The sequence below is a fragment of the Grammomys surdaster genome, unplaced genomic scaffold (genome assembly GCF_004785775.1).
Source record: "Grammomys surdaster isolate TR1022 unplaced genomic scaffold, NIH_TR_1.0 138, whole genome shotgun sequence".
NCBI classification, from domain to species: domain Eukaryota; kingdom Metazoa; phylum Chordata; class Mammalia; order Rodentia; family Muridae; genus Grammomys; species Grammomys surdaster.
The window spans coordinates 5590500-5611227 of NW_021604596.1; positions in this window are offsets into that span (position 1 = coordinate 5590500).

The following is a 20728-nucleotide window of genomic DNA, read 5'->3' on the forward strand; positions in this document are numbered from 1 at the left end:
GAGAGAGAGAGAGAGAGAGAGAGAGAGAGAGAGAGAGAGAGAGAGAGAAACAGGGAAGAGATACAGAGAAACCTAGAGAGACAGAGATAGAGAGAGAGAGACAGAGAAAGAGACAAAGTGACTGAGACAGAGAGAGACAAAGGGTGTCAGAAAGACAGAGGGATTAGCTGTGCTTCTTAGCGTCATACCAATTTATAGCAGTAGTTTAGTCTACACCTCTTGTGTTCCCTGATGGTAACATGCATGCATCCGCCCTGGAGCTACCTCAGATTTGCCAATAGAAAACACACACACACACACACACACACACACACACACACACACACTCAAACACACATACACACACACACACACACACACACACACACACACATCAGTTATTCTTCAAATATCTTGGCTAACTCGATGCTCGATGACTGGGCACAACTAAATCTTCTCCTCCTACCCCAGGCCCAATCTGAGAAGTGACCAGAGGTTATTTATCTGAAAACTCACATGGCTGGTTGGCCTTATTCCTGTTACTACTTTGTCCCCCTTTTCCCTCCCAAGTCCTCCCTTATCCATCGTACCCACACAACACTTAGTGCCTCACCCCATGTTCAGCCATTGAGTACTGGCATCTTTATTGGTAGATCAAAAGCCAATGGGAGGCAAGGATCTTCAGCTTCAGTAAACACAGATTCTTGATGCATCAGAGCCATCTTCTACATCCATTGCTTGGGAAAGTGGCTTAATTTTATAAAGAATTTATTACCTCTACAACAGTAAATTTGGAATATTGTTCTGAATACTAAGTAAGATATTAACTATAATCTACTTGGCACGTTGAATAAATGCTTGCTGTCACAATCATTGCTCTGATTCATCAATCCTGAGATGAAAATTCTATTTCTCTATTTTCTCATTAAGAATATGAAATCTCTCAATTTAAGAAAGTAAAATTATTTCTCAAACATAACATATGTGGTTGCTATTTTTGCTTTAGTTTATATCTCCAACCCAGCGGTCATCAAACACTGATACATCGTTATATAAAATGATTGGAGGTAGGTCTTAGAAAGTATCGATTTCTGGAATTTCATCTCATTATAAATATTTAAGAGTTTTTTTATTCAATCCTCAGGGTTTGTTTTGTTCATATTTGAAATCTCTATTACAGCAGAAAGACATTTTATATAAACAGATAATTATATAAAAGGTTTCATAATATGTAAATGCCAAAGTAATTTCTGATTATTTTGGGGTTTGACCCTTTTGTCCTTAAAAATCATAATATATCCTTATCATTCTCAAGGTTTAATCGTAAAAGTAGGAAAGCATGCTGTCATAGGCCACTGTAAAGTTTGCTTAGGATCAATCATCTTGCTTAGTGAAGAAATCTTCTTGGAGAAGATGAGATCAAAATTCATTCATTCATCTTAATGGTGAATAAATACAAAACCAATAAAACCACATAAAAATGAAGCAAACTACAAAAAGCAAAAGTACAAAACCATCATGACAGAATCATGGCCTTTTATATCACAGCATCCATAATTTAGCAACATGAACAGATAGCTCAGAAGAAATAAGATTTGAGCTAAAAACAGTCACAGACAGGACAATCAGTATAAAATGGAATTTTTTAAAAATGAGAGGCAGTATTTTAGATGCTTAATTGAGCTTTTAAGGTTTATTTTATTTTATATATACCTGAGTGTCGTTACCCATGGAAATCATGAGAGGGAATTAAATTTCCTAGGGCTTGAACAATCCAACATGGGTGCTGGGTACTGAATCCAGATCATCTAGAAAAGCAGTAAGGACTCTTAATCACCAAGCCATCTTTCCAGACCTCAATTCTAAGGGATGATTCTATGAGTTATACTGTTTACTCTTAGAATAATGGGAAGAATGAGCCTTGTAAGAAATGATTTATAGTAATTCATATAAGATACAATGCAGATCACACTAAACTAAGGAATATTAGAAGTTGATGTAATTGATAATCAAATGGAAACAGGGTTTTTGTTTGTTTGTTTATTTTTGATTTTGTTTGTTTTTTAATATCTTAATCTGATGGGTAAGTAAGAGTGTAGAAGATCTTATGGTTTTGTTGGGGACTTCAATTTTCATCTTGTATTCCATAACTGACAACAACAAAGAATCCTGTTAGAAGCTAGATTGTTAAGCTAGGTGGTTGTGGCACATGCCTTTAACTGTAGTGCTAGTAATTGTAGTAATCTATGAGTTTGAGGCCAGCCTCATTGACAGAGTGAGTTTCAAGACATCCAATGCTACACAGAGAAATCTTGTCTCAAAAAAATTTTTTTAAAATAAAAGTTAGACTTAGTTGCCTGTGGAACAATAATGAGGTGATGTTGGATTTTGCAGAGGGAAATGAATGCTCCATGTAAGCAATGTGGATTTCTAAGACTTATTTCTTATTAGATAAATGATACTTAACAAAATACTCACCTTGTATTAAACGTTTAGTGTCCTGTTACCTGCATTTAACACTGGCCGTAATATTCAAAGTAGTATTTTTTATTTAGATAGAGTAAAATATATGACATGCTATACATTAAAACATATATAAATTACTGGGGTTGAAAAACACATCTTATGGACAGGCCCTATGCCCAGCAGTGTGTGACCAACACAAAATAAACTCAGTGGTAATGTTGGAGGTTCTTTGTCTCAGAATGTTTTGTCAGAATTTTCCCACTTATAGGTACTTTACATATATGGTTTGGTATACAGTTTTGTGTTTTTATGGGATCTCTCTCTCTCTCTCTCTCTCTCCCTCTCTCTCTCTGTGTGTGTGTGTGTGTGTGTGTGCGTGCGTGTGCATCTATTTGTGTGTCTGAACTAGTAAATTCTTGTGCTTTTGGGGTTTTTTTCTTGTTTGTTTCTGTTGTCCTATTTCTGATTATTTTAGATGTCTGTGTTTCAATGAGAAGAGAGAGAGAGAGAGAGAGAGAGAGAGAGAGAGAGAGAGAGAGAGAGAGAGAGAGAAGATTTGATTGGGTGGGGAAGTGTTGTGCTGGAGGATCGTGGAGAACTTGGGTGTGGAGGAAAACCAATATTCAGAATATATTGTATAAGAAATATGTGTTATCAGTTAAAAACTTGGATGAATTGGAGGAATTGAACAATGTGAGTTATATTCAGATACAGCATAAGATTTGTATAAAACATGAAGTGTTTAAGTTACAAGGAATCCTCATGCCTATCATGATGAGTGAGAAGTATGAAGGTTGTTGTTCCATTTTCATTGATATTTCAGCTATGAAATTAATCTTTGGATTTTAGTATAATGCTTTGTGTTAATTATCAACTCAACAGGATCTAAAATCACTTAGAAGACAGCCTAAATTCATCCCTTTGAAGTAGTATGTAGCCTACAAGTGTTTCTGATAGAGAGTTTGATCGGTTTAATTGATGTAGGAAGACCTATATTGACTCTGTCCAGGACAGTTCTGGAGCAAGGGTATTGGAGTCTCTAAATGGGGACATCAGGGTGAGTACCAGCATGTACTGCTCTCACTCTTGGATGTGAATGCCATGGCATGCCCTTGCTGCTTTGAATTCTTCACTATATTGGAGTGCACCACTGAAATGTGTGCCAATAAGTCCCTTCTCTACTGAAGTGCTTTCCCCAGGTTATTTTATCACAGTATCAGGAATATAAATTAATATTGTGTGGTGGCTTGAATGAGAGATGTTCTCCAAAGGCTCCAGAATTTGAATACCTGGTGCCCAGCTCATGGTGCTGTTTGGTTAGTGGGAGAGCATTTCTGGAGAAAGTATATGACTGGGGTGTGTTTTGAGTGTTCATAGTCTCACCCCCTTCCAGTTCACTCTGTGCTTGGTGTTTGTTAGTGAATATGTTAGCTTTCTGCTCCAGCCTCCTGATGCAATCTCTCTTTTGCCATCATGGACTCTCCCTCTGAAACTATAAGGACAATAAACTCTTCCTTCTACAAGTTGCCTTTGGTCATGGTAATTTATCACAGTAACAGAAAAGTAACTAATACACTCAGCTTTTTTTCTAGAATAAGATTGAATTTTATTCCCCTCAAATAGCATAATGGTTGGAAGAGAGTTATTTCTTTCCCTTAAGGGTATTTCTCATTTGGGGCCTAAATTCAATGTACTGTGAGGCTGGTTAATAGAAGAAGCAGACCCTCTGAGAATCCTAGCAGAGCACAGGAACTTTTCATTAGCTTAGCTATTGGCCTGATATTCTGTTCTTCATCTATTCTGGGTAGCACTTTGGGATCAAAATTCTATTACTGTGGCACAAGTCTTAATAGAAGCGTTGAAGTTCCATAGCATCTCTCTACATGAGAGAATAAAGGAGTACACTCACGTTTTATGCCAGCTATCTTTTTACAAGGGCCATTTAGTAAGTAGAATTAGTTTTCTTTCATCCATAAATAATTATTATGTTCTATATGTGTATTGCTATATGAATCATGTATATGAATGCACTTATATGTAATTATGTAGAAGGAATATCATGGTTGACTCTATATTGCTCATACATGTTGAGCATATGTTATCAACATATATAATGTGTATATAACAGGTTTATTATTAAATATTATATATGATATATAAGTATGATATTTATTGCAATACAACCCGAGATTTTCTTTAAGTTAGTAAAAGGCTATTCATAATATGATTGCAGCAAAATTTTAGACGTATCTGTACAATAAATAAATAGGAAAAGTAAAAACAGCAACAGAAAAATCCTTCATGGGTTAGTTGCATATTCTCAGGATTAATGAAGAATATAACATTTCTTTAAATATACAGAAATCTCTTAAAAAACAAATAAAAATATCAAGACTACAAATTTTAGAAGTTTCATTGATAGAGATGATATTTTAATAAGTTGACTTTGAATACTTTAATTTAAAAAATAGATGGGAGAAATGGCTCAGAGGGTACAATGTGTACATGAGATCCTGGGTTCAAATTAGCAAACCTATGTAAAAAGCCGAGTGAGGTTTCACACACCTAGAATTCCAGTGCTATTTGGAGAAGCAATAGGAGGGTTCCCAAGATTTGCTGACTTCTAGGCTAACCAAAATGTCAGGAACTCCAGGTTCACAAAAGAACCTGCCTCAGAGAAATAAGATAAAGGGTGACAGAGTAGAACATCTGATGTTCTATATTCTTTGACCTCAATATACATGTGCAGGAATGCCCACCCACATTCACATTTGTCCATATATAATATATATATATCCCACATAAATGCTCATACCCACTAGTAATTTCTAAAGAATTTTTTAAAAAATGTAAGTGACTTTGTTGTCTTACAGTCTAGAATGTTTCAATTGTGGGTATCTTTGTCAGATAAAAATTTTAGTAATATTCTTTTTTCCCCCATAGTATTTTTTTTGAGCCTGAGTTCATATATAAGTACAAAGCAAAGCAGAAAGTAGGTTGAAAAACATTCGATTGGAGACTGAGAATGAGTCCATTCAGGGACGTCGTATTGATTTGTAAAAGTAATGCATTGTCCTCAGAAACAATTTTGCTTGTGGACTGAGAGATATGAGCAATCACAAATGCTAAAGACCAGGGTTAAGGGATTTTCTAGCCTCTCCATGCAGATATATGTTCCTACATGGTGTTCTTAGTGGGATTTAGAAGTCAATAGTTTAAAAATTCATTAGCTAAGCTTTCTTTTGTAGTTATTCTACTCTGATTTGTCCAACTCTGATCTTATTTCCAGACTACTTGACTGGCTACATTACATATTCCTTAAAGCTTTAGTCTATAAATATTCTAGTTTATTAATATAGGTGAATGATTATATTCAATATATATCAATTTACCATTTTTAATGTAAAGATAACCTTGCCTCATAGTATAGTAATTCATCTGTGTAAGTTGTTGAGGATAAAATTCAATTTTTCCACACAGATGATTTTTCTCATATAACATAAAGATGAATTATGATATTCTATTGAAAATTTACAACATTCTTTCTAACTGCAAAGATTAACACTTTCATACTAAATTACATTTGGTTTTCCCATACATGGGATGTCATGATTGATTTCTTTTTATTAAACACCAAATCAAGAAAAATATAAGAAATTACAGAGTACATCATCTGTAATCTAATTGGAAACTTTTTATTTGTAATTTATAGATGGTGCTATGATGACTGGCTGTTTCTTGCAGTTTGTCTGATATATCTTTGATGAAGCAAGTCATGGCTATAATTTATTAATTCTTGGTAATATTCCATCAAATTAGAAATGATAGCCCCATTTTACAACCTACATCTGTTACTTAGAAATGTAAGTCATATAGAAAATATAGGCAGCATACTATTTCCACAGAAATTTAAGTGAGATTTCATGTAGCATGGTCATATGGATAGACAAGGAAAATTTCTGGAATGAATATACCATTTTAACACCACTCTAAATAGCAGCAATGAGGAGAGCAGGGGGAAGATTCTTGACTTTGTATCAAAATAAAGTTGTGATCAGGACATTCCACTGGTTTTTAAGTCATTAATTGCCAATCTTTCTGTGCCTATGTTTCTTATATCTCTTCACTAGTTTATGGACTCAGAGATACATCAAATATGACCATGGATGTGTTATTTGTTAGATTTTTTAAATCATATTTGCTTGGATTGATTTTTGTGGTGCCAGTGTTGGAACACAGAACCTTCTATATGGCAGAAAACACTATTAGTGAACTATAGCCCCTTTTGTTATTATTTCTATTTTTATATATTTTGTTTATTTTTTGAAATTTTCAAACAAGTCTATAATGTATCCTGGTCAAGCCCACCCCTACTGTCTCCCTTCAATTTCCATGGACTCACCAATATAGGTCCCTCTCTACTTCTTGTAGCCCAATAATTCCAATTAGTGCTTTGTATACATGTATTTAATAGAGTAAAAAAGGCTGCTATCTTCATATAGCATCATCACGTTATCCTTTTCAGTACCATGATAAATGGGTAGAACTTATAGTTTGAAGTTTTTTTCCTAGAGCACCACTGTTGTGTGATTTTTATAGGGAAATGTGGAAAAATAATTTTCAATCAGAAGGCACTAGTCCCTAAACTTCTAGCCCTAACAATGCTGTATGGGATTCAAGCAATTACTCATAATTTTAATATTTGTTAGCTGTTGACATTATTTTAAATAAGTGTCTACCATAAGGTACTTTTTTCTTTCTATCTTTGAGAACGTCACTATTTCAGTACATTCTATGCTATTCTCAAAGTACACACACATTTCAGGATAACTGTCTACTGAAGAGAATTGCAAGGCTACTTAATTTCACTCAGTGTTTCTCTAATGTAGATTAAGAAGATTGCATCAATTGTATGTAAATATTATAGCTGATGACCATTTCACAAAATATTTGCAAGTAAAATTTACATAAGAATAAACTCACTTTCTATTTATAGAGAAAGAATAAGCATAAGATCTATCCCAGCACAGTGACAGATCTTTGTCCCTTCTCCAGTATCCCAAAGAAAATACAGTCTGACAATACGTAACTTCTGAGCATAGTGTTTGTCAGAGCTGTTTGTGTGTAATTGTGAAGGTTCATGGTATTGTTATATTATAGTAAGTAATATTTTATCAAAAAAGTTAAAAAGATGCATTTAAGGCATTCCATATACTCTTTGACAAAAACTAAATGAACAACTGATGGGTAATGTATTCACATTTCATTTAATGCCAGACCATATAGAGTTTTCTTCAATGTCAGGGTACTCCCTAAGATTAAGTTATTAGAGTACTGATATTATAATGCTTACCTTCTATTCTCATTTCAGAATGTTGTGTGCACACTGCTTATCAAGACTAAGCAAACTGGAGCATAGAAAGGCAAAGCAACTGGACCATAACTTCATGTCAGTAAATAGGAGAACCGTGCTGACCTGAGAACCCACATAGCTTTTCTAGGAACAGCTGATTAGCAAATAATGCAATATTTAGTGATAAATACCATATAGCTTCTTTTATAATCTATTAAATTGATCCATGATGTGAAATCAATAATGGATGAATTGCAAGCAAATGATGCTGTGTGTCTTGTAATAAAACTTTACTTACAAATACAGATATTAAACTTGATTTGGCTTGTTGGGTAGGATTATTAATAGTCTAACTCTATATGTCACAGAATATGAAAATATCTTTAGCTATTTGCCACACAATGGAAGAGATATTCACTGAAGAATGTAAGACGTCTGAAAAAATTCTGAAAAAAATGGTCTTGGTCTGACTAGTAGAAGGAAGCAGCAGGAATTATGAATGATAGTGATGATGCTATACCTGCAGGCACATTTTAAGAGATTTGGTCTGAATATGGCCATGAGTCTCTGAAATGCTTAAATTTTATCATAAAGGATAAATTATTATTTTGTAAATATGGCAACGCTCACATCAAATACAATCCTTACAATTGTTCCATTCCACATTTCATGACGAAAACATGGAAGTTTTGCAACAGTTATGGTTTTCAAGCTTAAGCTTTCCTTAGCGACTCTTTCATCACTAATTAAAACCCTTACAACTGTTGAAAAAATACCTCATGTGAAAATTGACTATTATAATACATATCTAATGGTCTAATTTTAGAGCTTTGAGACAAAAGGGCATTTCGTTACACTCATCATATTTTCACCTTTGAACTGATCACCTTCAGGATGTTGCATCAAATCTCAGAAGGAAGGTCAGGAAATCCCTGAAAGCTTAAAAGTTGACAGATATTTGATATCGACTAGAATCTTTGGGAAACATTGGCCTTGTCTCTGTATTCTACCCACTGGGACATAAAGTATGTGTGATTACTCTTTCTTCCTGAAAAAAATTTGTACAAGAGCAATAGCTTAAAACAACACTATTTATTATTCTGTATTTATATAAGTCTAAAGCAAAGATATAATTACCTGAGTCTTCTTCTTAGGATTAATAAGGTCAAAATCAAAATGCTGGCCAGTATATGACCTGGAGATTCTTGGGAAGAGTGCAATTCTGGGTACACCCATATTCCTGGCTCTCTCAAATCTTTGTTATAGTATTTCTCCATCACAGCAATAGAAAGGTGTCCAAATATTATGTTTCTTCTCATGGGTTATGTTTGGTTGACTTTCTCTTTTCTTGACTGTAGTCAACCTAATTTTAAATGCTCATCTTTCCCTTAAGCCCCGTAAGAAAAATATAGACAATTATGATGTAACATACTAGTACAGAAGGTTTAACTTGCCAATGTTCAGAGGGTATGGCTTATAAATAAGTGAATCCTGTCTAGAGTATACAAGAATTCATTAACTCAAGAATAAGAATCGCCAGGCAGTGGTGGTGCACACCTTTAATCCCAGCACTTGGGAGGCAAAGGCAGGTGTATTTCTGAGTTCAAGGCCAGCCTGGTCTACAGAGTGAGTTCCAGGACAGCCAGGGCTATACAGAGAAACCCTGTCTCGAAAAATAAATAAATAAATAAATAAATAAATAAATAAATAAACCGATAAGAATAGTAAGAATATATTTGTGGGTATGATCCCAATGAACTCTACATATTACTGTACAGACACTTTCTCAACCTAACCATGTTCATTGATGCTCTATTCATAAAAGTTAGAAATGTGAACAGTCTAGATGCCAATCTGTGGTTGAATGGATAAAAATAATTGTGGAATATCAGCTCTAAAACCCAAGACAAAAACCATCAAAGAAACAACAAAAATTGAAATTCTTAAATGGAAATGCAAATAGATAGAGCTAGGAAAACATTGTCTGAGTTTGGTAACCCAGATACAAAAAGATAAAATGGTAAATAGTCACTTATAGGTGAATGTCAGCTGTTGGGTCTCCAGTAAGCAAGCTACAGTCCATGGAGTGACTGGGTTAGGTATAGAGCAAATGATTATAGGGGAAGAAAGAATCTCAGCAGATAATTATGAATAAAACAGGGTTGTGTGTGACTGGAATAGGGGAATCAAATGGAAATGGGGAGGGAAGACACAGAAGTAAGAGAGAAAAAACTGGAAGGGGTAGCTAAAACTAAAGACCATTTGATGGAGTCATAGAGGAACCTAATATAGTATAAAGCTTCTTAAACTACGTACACATATGAAAGAAATCTAAATTGGAATCAATAAATAATGAGAAGAAAAAGCACAACTGCATTTTTCTCACCACCAGATGACACTTCTAGTCCTGGGAATGAGCTACAATTAATGAAATTCTTGGCCAACAGGTTCCCATGAGAATCCCCAAACTCAGGCTATTGCCAAGCTTATTGGTTGCTCCACGCAAGTTACCAGTAAGGCCTTAGTGCTGCAAACAGCACCTACATAGTTCAATGAACACAGAGAAGTTGGGCTAGAACATACCCAGAGCCTCTACCCTTACTGATAGGTATTCATGGTACGAGAATGTACTCAGCACTCGCAGAGGAGAAATACAGACAAGGTCATCAACAGTGTGACCTTCCTGCAGGATACATTGGTACAATAGTGGTGCAAAAGTTGTTGGAGTAACCAACCACTAATTGGACTTAAGGTCCAATCAACCAAATAGAACCCATGCCTGACATCGCACAGGTGACCAAGAAATTGAAACTAGCTAGGCCATTGAACCTAGCGAAAAAACAAATTTTACTGTTCTCCTAAAGGAATGTAGCAGTTAAATGACTTTTAATGACATTTTGCTATTCCCATAGTCAGTGTCTCATTCAGTCACCATGAGAGAAGTTTCCTCCTGTAGGAGACAAGAACAAATGCAGAGACCCACAGCTTCACATTGCATAGAGCAAGAGACCTTGGAACACTCAGTACTAAATGAGATATCTACATAAAGTCCTTCCTCCTAGAGATTATGGAACTTGGCAGAAGTAGAGGCAGAAAGATTTTAAGAACCAGTTGGAATAGAATACACCAAGGAAGCAAGGTCTTCTAGATACAATATGACTTATGCATATGTGAACTCAGAGATGTACCAACTGGCAAGAGAGACTGCACAGGTCTAAGCTAGATGGGTCCCAGCACCGAAAGCAGAGTGAACACAAGTGCCTATCTTTAATCCAAAAGTTATCTCTAGTTAACAACCACTCACAAAATAAATTATGTTTCTCTAATGGAGAATACAAACTCACTGTGTGTACAAACCATATGTAAGCCATGATCCAAGCCCTGCAGTAAATGATTAATGCAAAATGAATTCAGTGATATTTTTGGAGTGTTTCGTTTTGTTTTGTTGTCTTACAATTCTTTCTGTTTCAAGTAACTTAATCAAGAAAATTCCTCACAAATGTACCTGAGGGTTTTTTTTGATGTATTACACATCTAACCAAGATAAACTCTCATAAATAGTACCCAAGGATGCCTTTACACTATAACTTCATAGACAAGCAATTTCAATGGACTTTGCTCCACTAAACCCAGAACATTCATTATCTTCATTATGGAAAGTTTGCCAATCTTTCTAAACTATTATACCTGTTGTACAGGGACTTATCCATATCTTATATTTTGCATACTGACAACATTTAATAAGCAGGAGTATCCCTAAATCACTAACCAAACTCACTCTTTCCCTCTTCATTATCTCATATTTGAATACATTCTCTTTGGTTCTCTACATGGTCTTATCTATTTCCCTGAAAATGACTTAAATATCCTAGGAATCCAGACAGATATGTGCCAGAATCAAAAACACAACTCTCCCATAAGTCCCAAAAATTTTAAAGAAATATTTTCATATTTCTCCAAGATACTATACTAATATCCCAAAAAGAAAAACTGAACATTTAACATTTGGTTATGTGTTGACAGATTGATATACAGCAGCAGAATAATGACACTAGAAAACAAAACCAGACTTACATTATGACTAGAAAGATCTATGTTCTACATATCTGTAATATTATTTTAAGGTTTGACAAAAATTATAGAAGTAGGAAATAAATTTACTGTCCATTTTGTCATATAACAAACTAGTAGATTTCAGTCTTTTACATTACTATACCTGTGATTAATGATTTTAAAAAGAACTGAATGCTAAAGTCTACCATATTATATTCAACATGACGTCATGTAGAAGTGTAATGTCATAAGAATAGTAAGAATGTATATAGATAAGTAACCTAAGAAATGTCACCTTAGAGTGCACAAAGAATAATGGGCAGTACACATGCTCACAGGTCCCGTGATCTGTGATAAATACATCTGGAGATTTGGTCTGAATTTTAGCATTAGCAGGTTTTTTTTTTTTTCAGTCTTATGTTGTAGTGTTGAGTACTTGTCCAGAGTCTCCCAACAATGAGAGTTCTACAGTGGTACACCTTTTTATCCAACAAACCTGTGAGTAAAGCTCCATTCTAATGTCCTAAAGACACTTCATAACCTAGACACTACAGACAGGGTAGTGAAAGATGTTCTGAAGAGTGTGGGCCTTGACATGGACAATGACTGAGTTGGAGTTTGTTTTTGTAGCATTGATGAGGAAAAAAATTCATGTCTTAAGCCTAAACCAACCAAAGGACTTTCTTCTTAAAATGAAATAGCAGAATTAACACTTCAGATATTCTTACCCTCAAGACATATTACTCTGAAATCTAATTTCTAATTCAGTAGAACATCTGCTTACATTCACTGCCACATTTCTATTTTCTTACCTTTTATGGTAACCAGAATCTAAGGATCTGCCAATTTCTACAAGTGCAGTGGCCTCACTTTCATATTGACATCTTTGGGTTATTTTTTTTTTTTACCACTGTGTCTGTTGATTATATTTAGGATTCCTGGGATTTTGCATGAACTATTTTACTACCTAGAATTGCAGAATACTTTATGGTATATGCTCTGATATCATTTTCTGGGTGTAGTAGTTTACATAATCGTGAGTGCTAAAACTTCATACTAATTCATGATTTATTTCAGTATTATATACTACCTCCAAATTTTCCATTTGAACATTGGACGTTCTAAGTAAAGGGTATAAAATTTTACGAATATCTCCTTCTCACTAACCACAGTGTCAAGGATAAGGCTGACTTTAATAAACCAGATATTTTTAAGATTTAAAATAAAGTTATTTTATAATTCTAAATACATGTGTACTTTTCTGAGTTTATCTGTATACTATGTGCATAAAGTTCCTGTGGATGCCAGAGAATGTCACATCCCAGGCAACTAGAGATCAATGTAAAGTAATTTCAATTAGAAGGGTAATTTATATTTAAATAAACAGGTGGATATAAGCTACCATGTCGGTACTGAAATAGAGTCTTATTTCTCTGGAAGAGCATCATATGCCCTTAACCATCAGCCTATCTCTGTAGCCCCTTAAGATTTTTTTAAATTTTGATTGGTGCATATACTTATATTTCTCTGTGTGTATATACCTGTGTATACACACACAATACGGGTGTTGGGAACTGAACTCAGGTCATCTGACTGAGCAATGCACTGAGGCATATCTTCAGTCCCATAACTAATTTTAGCTATACTTTTAAAACAGAACTGAATTCACATGATTTTATCTCTGTCCTCAAACCCAAATATAGATGAAGTAAGATTTTCTCCAAGTTCCTTAATCTCCTTTGATCGATAGTATCAGCCATAAAAGGAAGAACCATTCTCAAACATCAATTAAATCATTGCTAACAATGTGATTGTGCAGAACTCATCTGGCAGAGTGGCTGGCATGTAGCATAGTCTGAATATCTGATTTGTATTAATGACAATATTAAGGACAATAAAAGTAAAATCACAAAGATCTCAGAAGTTTTCACAGTCTTTATCTTTACGTTTTATTTCACCTCAATTCTTTTATATTGCCTGAATTAATCATATATGGAGGGCTAAACATTGCTATCCTATATGATCTGAGTGGCTCTTAATGATGCTAGTGGCCTTCCTAGTATTCTTTGCTTTAATGTTAAGTTACAAATCTAGATATGTAACTAGCATGTACAAGACCAGGGATCAACATTCCAACCATATTTGGTCACTTTCTGTGCATCAATCCCTATCTCTTGCATTTCCTTTATTAATGAGAGATTATGTTGCTTAGTTTAATTAATTTATGTGTATAGCATATTATCAATTTCCAGAGATAAGGTTTTACCTGTCTGATAAAAAGTGGAAGATTGATTTGAAGATCTTTCTGGAATTTCTCTGCCAAAGATGCATACCTGCCAATTGAATCATAGGGCTCAGAGTTGACTCAAAGCCAAATAAATAAAGGTAAACATTAGGACATACTTCAAAAACCTGCAGATTCTATAGACCATTTCCTGTGTGGTAAGAGGTGAAAAGCTATCAGCTGTTACTAATATTATGTTTGTATTTGATGATTCTTCTGGCCATTTCAATTCTCTTGGAGTGTGGAGAAAAACTGTTATTAAATTTCCAAACCCTCTGGCAATAGATTCTACTTGCAGCCATGCGTAGAGATGTGCATTAGGCGTATTATAGACATACAGATATATAACCTAAATGTTATAAAGGCAAGGTAAAAGATAAGTCTTTCCACCATGGCTTAAAGTCTTTCTTAGGTGCTTAGGAGGGCAGAGGATTTATTCAAGTTGGGGTAATATTCTGTATAGATCATTGCTGATCATTGCTGTTTCAATGTGAAATATGGCTTTCCATTAATAGTGATACTTCCCTTTATATCTCATTTGTAACTCCCTATTTGTTCCCTAGAATTTCAATATCCATGAAATATGCTGCTGCAAAGTGCTGTGACTTTAAAATAGATTTGTTGGCTAAAGTTTTCTTTTTTCTCCTTTAATGGGAGTTTTAAAATATTTATGAGAAGCAATGCATATAATATACTATTTTAAGGGCACACCAGCTGTTCCTCACACAAACTTCTTATAAATGCATATTTTTAGTTTGGATTCAAGCACATTATTATGTCTGGTAAAAATTAAGAAGATAATGTTGGAAGTTATATATAGTGAAGGGAGGTAGACAGGGTGTGGTCTTCAGTTCCTAATACAGCATTCGTTATTCTCTAAAATGTTTTCTCACAACAAGAAGCAGTAGTGTCAGACACAAAGTTATGTGTAGCTTCATGGTTAATTGTACTGTTTACGGAAACAACATGGTTTCTCAGAACTAATATGATGCCATGGTGAACTGGGAAGTAATTAGGACAAATATGGCTCTGAGTGTGGCTGAACCAAGACAGAGGCATCTGTTTACCCTTTGAACCAGGTTTCCAAGTTCCTCACACCAAGACTGTAACATTGAACAAATGATTTATATATTTGCATTACTGTACATAAAATATTAAACTGTATATATAAGCTAAATTTACAGTGAGATGATTTATTTTAAAGGAATTACTTGTAAACTTGAAAAACATGTAGAATCTATGTTCAAAATGCCACTAATTAAGGAAACTGAAATCTAAATAAATGGAGCCATATTATATTAAATATATATTAATAATAAACATTGTGGAGAGTTCAATTACTAGGCAGTAAAAATTCTAGCAATTGGGAAATGGAACCAAAAGATCAGATGTTTGAGGCTAGTTTGAATTACCTAGTAAGACACTGCCTCATAATACTAAGGGCTGGTCATTTCACAATAGTGAAACATTGGCCTACTAGCATTCATGATGCCTGTAGTTGATTTACACTACTAAAGCAAGCAAGCAATCAACCAACCAACCAATTAACCAATCAATGAATGTTTAATTCTTTTAATTTAATAAAGACATTTAATTTAACTACAGTTAACATTATCTATGTACATATGGAATTATATTTAAAACAAACTGATTTTTGAAGTTAATGTGGGAAAAAGGTTTGAATAATGGTTATAATATGGAAAGAGAAGAAAAAATTAGAAGATCCAAACTACCTGATTTTATGACTTACTATACCATTATAGCAATCAAAATATATTAGTGAAATTAATATAGATTAATGGATCAAACCAGAAAATCCAGAAACACATACACAATAAGATTTTCCATGAAGAACCATTTCAGGTAACATGTGAAAATGCACTCATGCAATTAGAAAAATTATCCCTTCTTAATCATGGATACAGTTATGATTCCATTCTAAACAATAAATTATAAATTATAAATCAGGAGAAGGATAATTTCATATTACAGAAATCTGAGTAGCATTATAGCATCCAAAGTATCAAGGTTAATATTGATTTTTGATGTTTAACAGTCCTTACTGTTTATGCAAGCTTGAGGACAGAAGGGCCTGTCTTAGTTAGGGTTTTAATCCTGTGAACAGACACCTTGACCAAGACACTCTTATAAGGACATTTCACTGAGGTTGGCTTACAGGTGCAGAGGTTCAGTCCATTATCATCAAGCATGGCAGAGTCTAGGCATGGTGTAGGAGGAGCTGAGAGGGCTACATCTTCATCTGATGGCTACTAGAAGACTGGCTCACACCTGATTAGGAGAAGGGTCTCATTGCCCACCCCCACAGTAACACACGTTCCTCCAACAAGCTCTAATTTTGACTCCCTGGGCCAAGCTTATTCAAACAAGCTTATTCTGACCCCCATAGGTTGTTTATGAGTCTATGAGGTCCATACCTAGCCATAGCATAATTAAAAATACATTTATTCCAAGTTCCAAAGTCCTCATAGCCTATAGCAGTCTCAACAATGTTAAAAGTCCAAAATTCAAAGTCTCTTCTGAGATTCATCCAATCACATAATCTCCAGTGCAAGACAGGAAACGAGCTGGGCAAACTCCAAACTGCATCTTCATGTCTGATGTCAAAATGGTCTTCAGATATCCAAGCTCTACTCCCTGTTATCAGCTTTCCTCCACAGGTATCCCATGACTGGAATCTTTAACATCTTTGGCTATCTCAGGCGTCTTAAACTCACATCTTCTTTCAATGTGTGGGATCCATGCACAATGTGTGATCTTCTGTTCTTCTCCACAGGGCTTGAGTCAGACTTCTAGTTCTGTCCTCTGTAGCACTGCAGAGTCTAGTTGATTCCACTCCACTGCTGCTGCTGTTCCTGGTGGTCATCCCATGGTACTGGCATTTCCAAAATGCTGGGATCTTCAATTGCAACTAAGTTTCACAAATAGCCCCTCATAAGCTCCCTTCATGATGCCAAGCCTCAACTTCTTTGCATGGCTATTTCTGTCCTCAACCCTTAATAGCAACTGAGGCTGCAACTTCTCTCTGCTCTCCATGACCCATTCATGCCTTCCAAACCAGTGCAATATGGGTTATCCTTATATATTACCATCTCCAGCTGCAACCTGAGGTGCAACCTTTACTATCTCTGAAAAACAGCTTCTTTATACTCTCAGAAAACACTTCCCAGAAGACTTCACCTCAGTGATGTTGGTCTTATCTTTTTTAATTAATTAATTAATTAATTAATTAATCGTCCCATTCATTTACACCATCTCTTCTTAATCACTGCTAAATTCTTAGCTTGGGTCAACCAGCATCAACTGTCCTATCAGTCCCTTCTATTCTTAATTCTAAAGCCAAACCTACATGGCTGAAGCTGTTGAGTTCTGCTGCTCTCTAGGGCTGGAAAATAGCCCCTTTGTTCTACATCATTACCAGTTTTCTCTTTTCTAACTCCTTCACACTCGAACTTGCTCTGTATATTTACCTTGAACTAAGAGATATTCATAGCTCTGTGTACTGAATTCTGGGATTGAAGGCATGTACCACCATGCCTAGACTTAAGCTGTTCTTTACCTAGAACTTGTTCTGTCCCAGGCTAGTCTGGAACTCAAAGATCTGCCTGGGATGAAAGACATGCCACACCATGCCTGAGCCTAAGCTTTTAATAACACATAATATGATATAACTTTCCCTCCTACAACTGCAAATGTATAAACAATAGATTTAGCTGGGTGAGATCTTGCTCTTAGGTCATCATTTCCTTACTTTCATTTAATATTCTTGAACACTATTTAGCTTTATTCCACTTCCTCATGCCCCTTTAATCTTTGAACCATACATTTGTATTTTTCTTTTCTCAGATTACTCCTGGGATTAAAGGTGTGTACCACCATGCCAAGAGTTAAGCTTTTCTTCACCTAGAACTTGTTCTGTACCAGTCCAGTCTGGAACTCAAAGATCTGCTTTATGCATTAAAATACTTTTCATCAGGATGAACTTTAGTAACCACACAACAAAATTTATACCAGCCTGTTTTGAGACTTCCTTTGTCAAATCTCTTCACCTTAGCCTCAGGCAGACTCTTTGGACAATAGCAAAAAGCAGGCACATTGTTCATGAAAAATAGTCTCTTGGCCACATACTAAAAGTTTTGTCCTCTGAAGCTTCTTTAGCTAGGTCCCTAAAGTTCAAAACACACTCAAGATCACTGTCTTTCATGCTTCTGGCAACTAGTATGGCCTATTGACACCCCACTTAAAGCATTCTTCTGCTTTACAAAATCCCCAAGTCCATAATCCTCCAACAAAAGAATATTCAGGCCTATGGTAACAATAGCACAGGCCCTGGTACCAACTTATGGTTTGAGATTTTACTGCTGTCAACAGACAACATGACCAAGGCAACTCCTATAAAGACAATATTTTTTTAATTTAATTTTATTTTTTTACTTATTCATATTACATCCTACTAAATGCCCTACTCATGTCAGTCCTCCCATAATCCTTCCCCCATCCTCACTCCCCTTCTCCTCTGAGCCAGTGTCTCCTCCCTCCCCCCAGGACTCTCCTTATGCCTGCACTTCAAGTCTCTAGGAAGCTAAGTGCTTCCTCTCCCACTGAGGCCAGACAAGGCAGTACAGCAAGAAGAACTTATCCGATATACAGGCAGCAACTTTTGGGATAGTACCCATTCCAGTTGTTCAGGACCCACATGAAGGCCAAGCTGCTATATATGTATGGGGAGGCCTACGTCCAGCGTAAGGACAACATTTAATTGCAGTTGTCTTACAGGTTCAAAGGTTCAGTTTATTATCATCAAGGTGGGAACATGGCAGCATCCAGGCATGCATGGTACAGAAGGAACTGATAGTTCTATGTCTTCATCTGATGTCTACTAGGGGAACACTAGCTCCCAGGTGACTAGGAAGAGGGTCTCATTGCTCAACCCCAGTGATATATTTTCTCCAACAAGGCCACACTTACTCCAACCAGACTACAAGTACTAATAGTTCTAGTCCCTGGACCAAGCATATTCAGGTCCTAATGCATCTGGTCAGTTCCAAGGGCTTCTTGAAGCTTTTTAATTATTTACTTTTTGCAACTTATGGAGAACATGTGTCTTAATGGACTTCTCTCAGATAGAATGTTTTATGTGGGTGATGATTGCTATAGAACACACATTGCAGTAGAGGGAAGATAGTACAGGCCCTTAGGCTCAAGCATAGATAGTGTCTTTAGGAAGTAGTACAATGAAAATAAAGGAAGACATGGGCATAAAGTCAGGGTGGAATTCAGGTCACAGTGGCTAGGTTGGGGGGGAACATGTATACTATTGAAATCAATATTATTGTATCCAGTTTAATACAATTGTAAAGGTCTGAATTTTATTAATTATAAAGTAGACAGGGCTGAGAGTTGATAAGTGTTTGGAAAGGGCTGAAGCAGGGAAAGAACAATGAAGATGCTGCTAGGAGAAAGTCTAGAAAATCCAGATGTGAGGTGACAGTGGCCTGGAGAATGAGGAAAGCATGACAATAGAGGGTGAGAATGACCCAAGAGTCACTAGGACTCTCTACTGATCTTGGATGTGGATGTAGGGTGAAGGATGTTGTCCATATTGTGCATGTTCCTGGGAGAGAAGTTCTGAACTAATTTAGTCTGAGAAGTCTACAGGAGCAAAAGCTGGGAGAAAGAAAGAGAACACTTTATATTTAGACATGATAAGTTTGTGGTGACTTTTGTAAACGAATATTGATGTTGAATGTGTAGACGAATTTATTTGTATTTAGGGGATGATGGAGGTTTGAAGTAGAATTTTGGTATTTGTAGACTCTGAAGAATTTAAAGTTATAAGAGTGAATGAGATTATTTCAAAGGCAAGTGTAGGTAGGAAGGGGAGGGGCAGCTAGCTTTCAGCTCCATCTTTAGTAGTCAGAAATCATAGGAGGTACTGCCACAGAATCTGAGAAGGAACATCATGAAGGCTGTGGTCAGAACAAGTAAGTGTTTGAAAATTAAGGAATGGCCAATTATGAGAAGTGCAAATAAATCAACGATGAAAAAATTCCTATTCTGCGAAGATCAACAATAGTGAGCATCATAATGAAAACTGTTTCTTTTTCTACTTTGTTATGAAGAAGAAACAATATATGAATATATTCAATATTTAAAGCTGGATATAAGCTTTTTATTCAGAGCCATTGCTATAGAAAGAAAGTATGTTTGTACAGAACTGGGCTCAGTTCTGAGTAGAATGGGATGCTCAGAAACTATAATTATGAAATTAGGTGGGAATCAGTGTGTGGAAAATCATTCAGATGGACCATCAGAGGTGATATGTGCAGGTGTTTCCTCCATACCTAAACATTCCCTCATGGTTAGAAGTACAAGAATCCTTCCAAGAAAGTTACAAGAATTTACAAAAAAAGTACCAGGCAAACTATAGACCACAAGAGTACATGAGCAGTGGTAATAGCTTTGGGATAGGGGAATGATGTACTTACCTGAAAATTGTATAAGCAACTTCAGGGACCCTGCTTCCATGGGTAAGCTTTCTGTTATATTGGTCTTTCTTAACTTTCTTTCTTTCT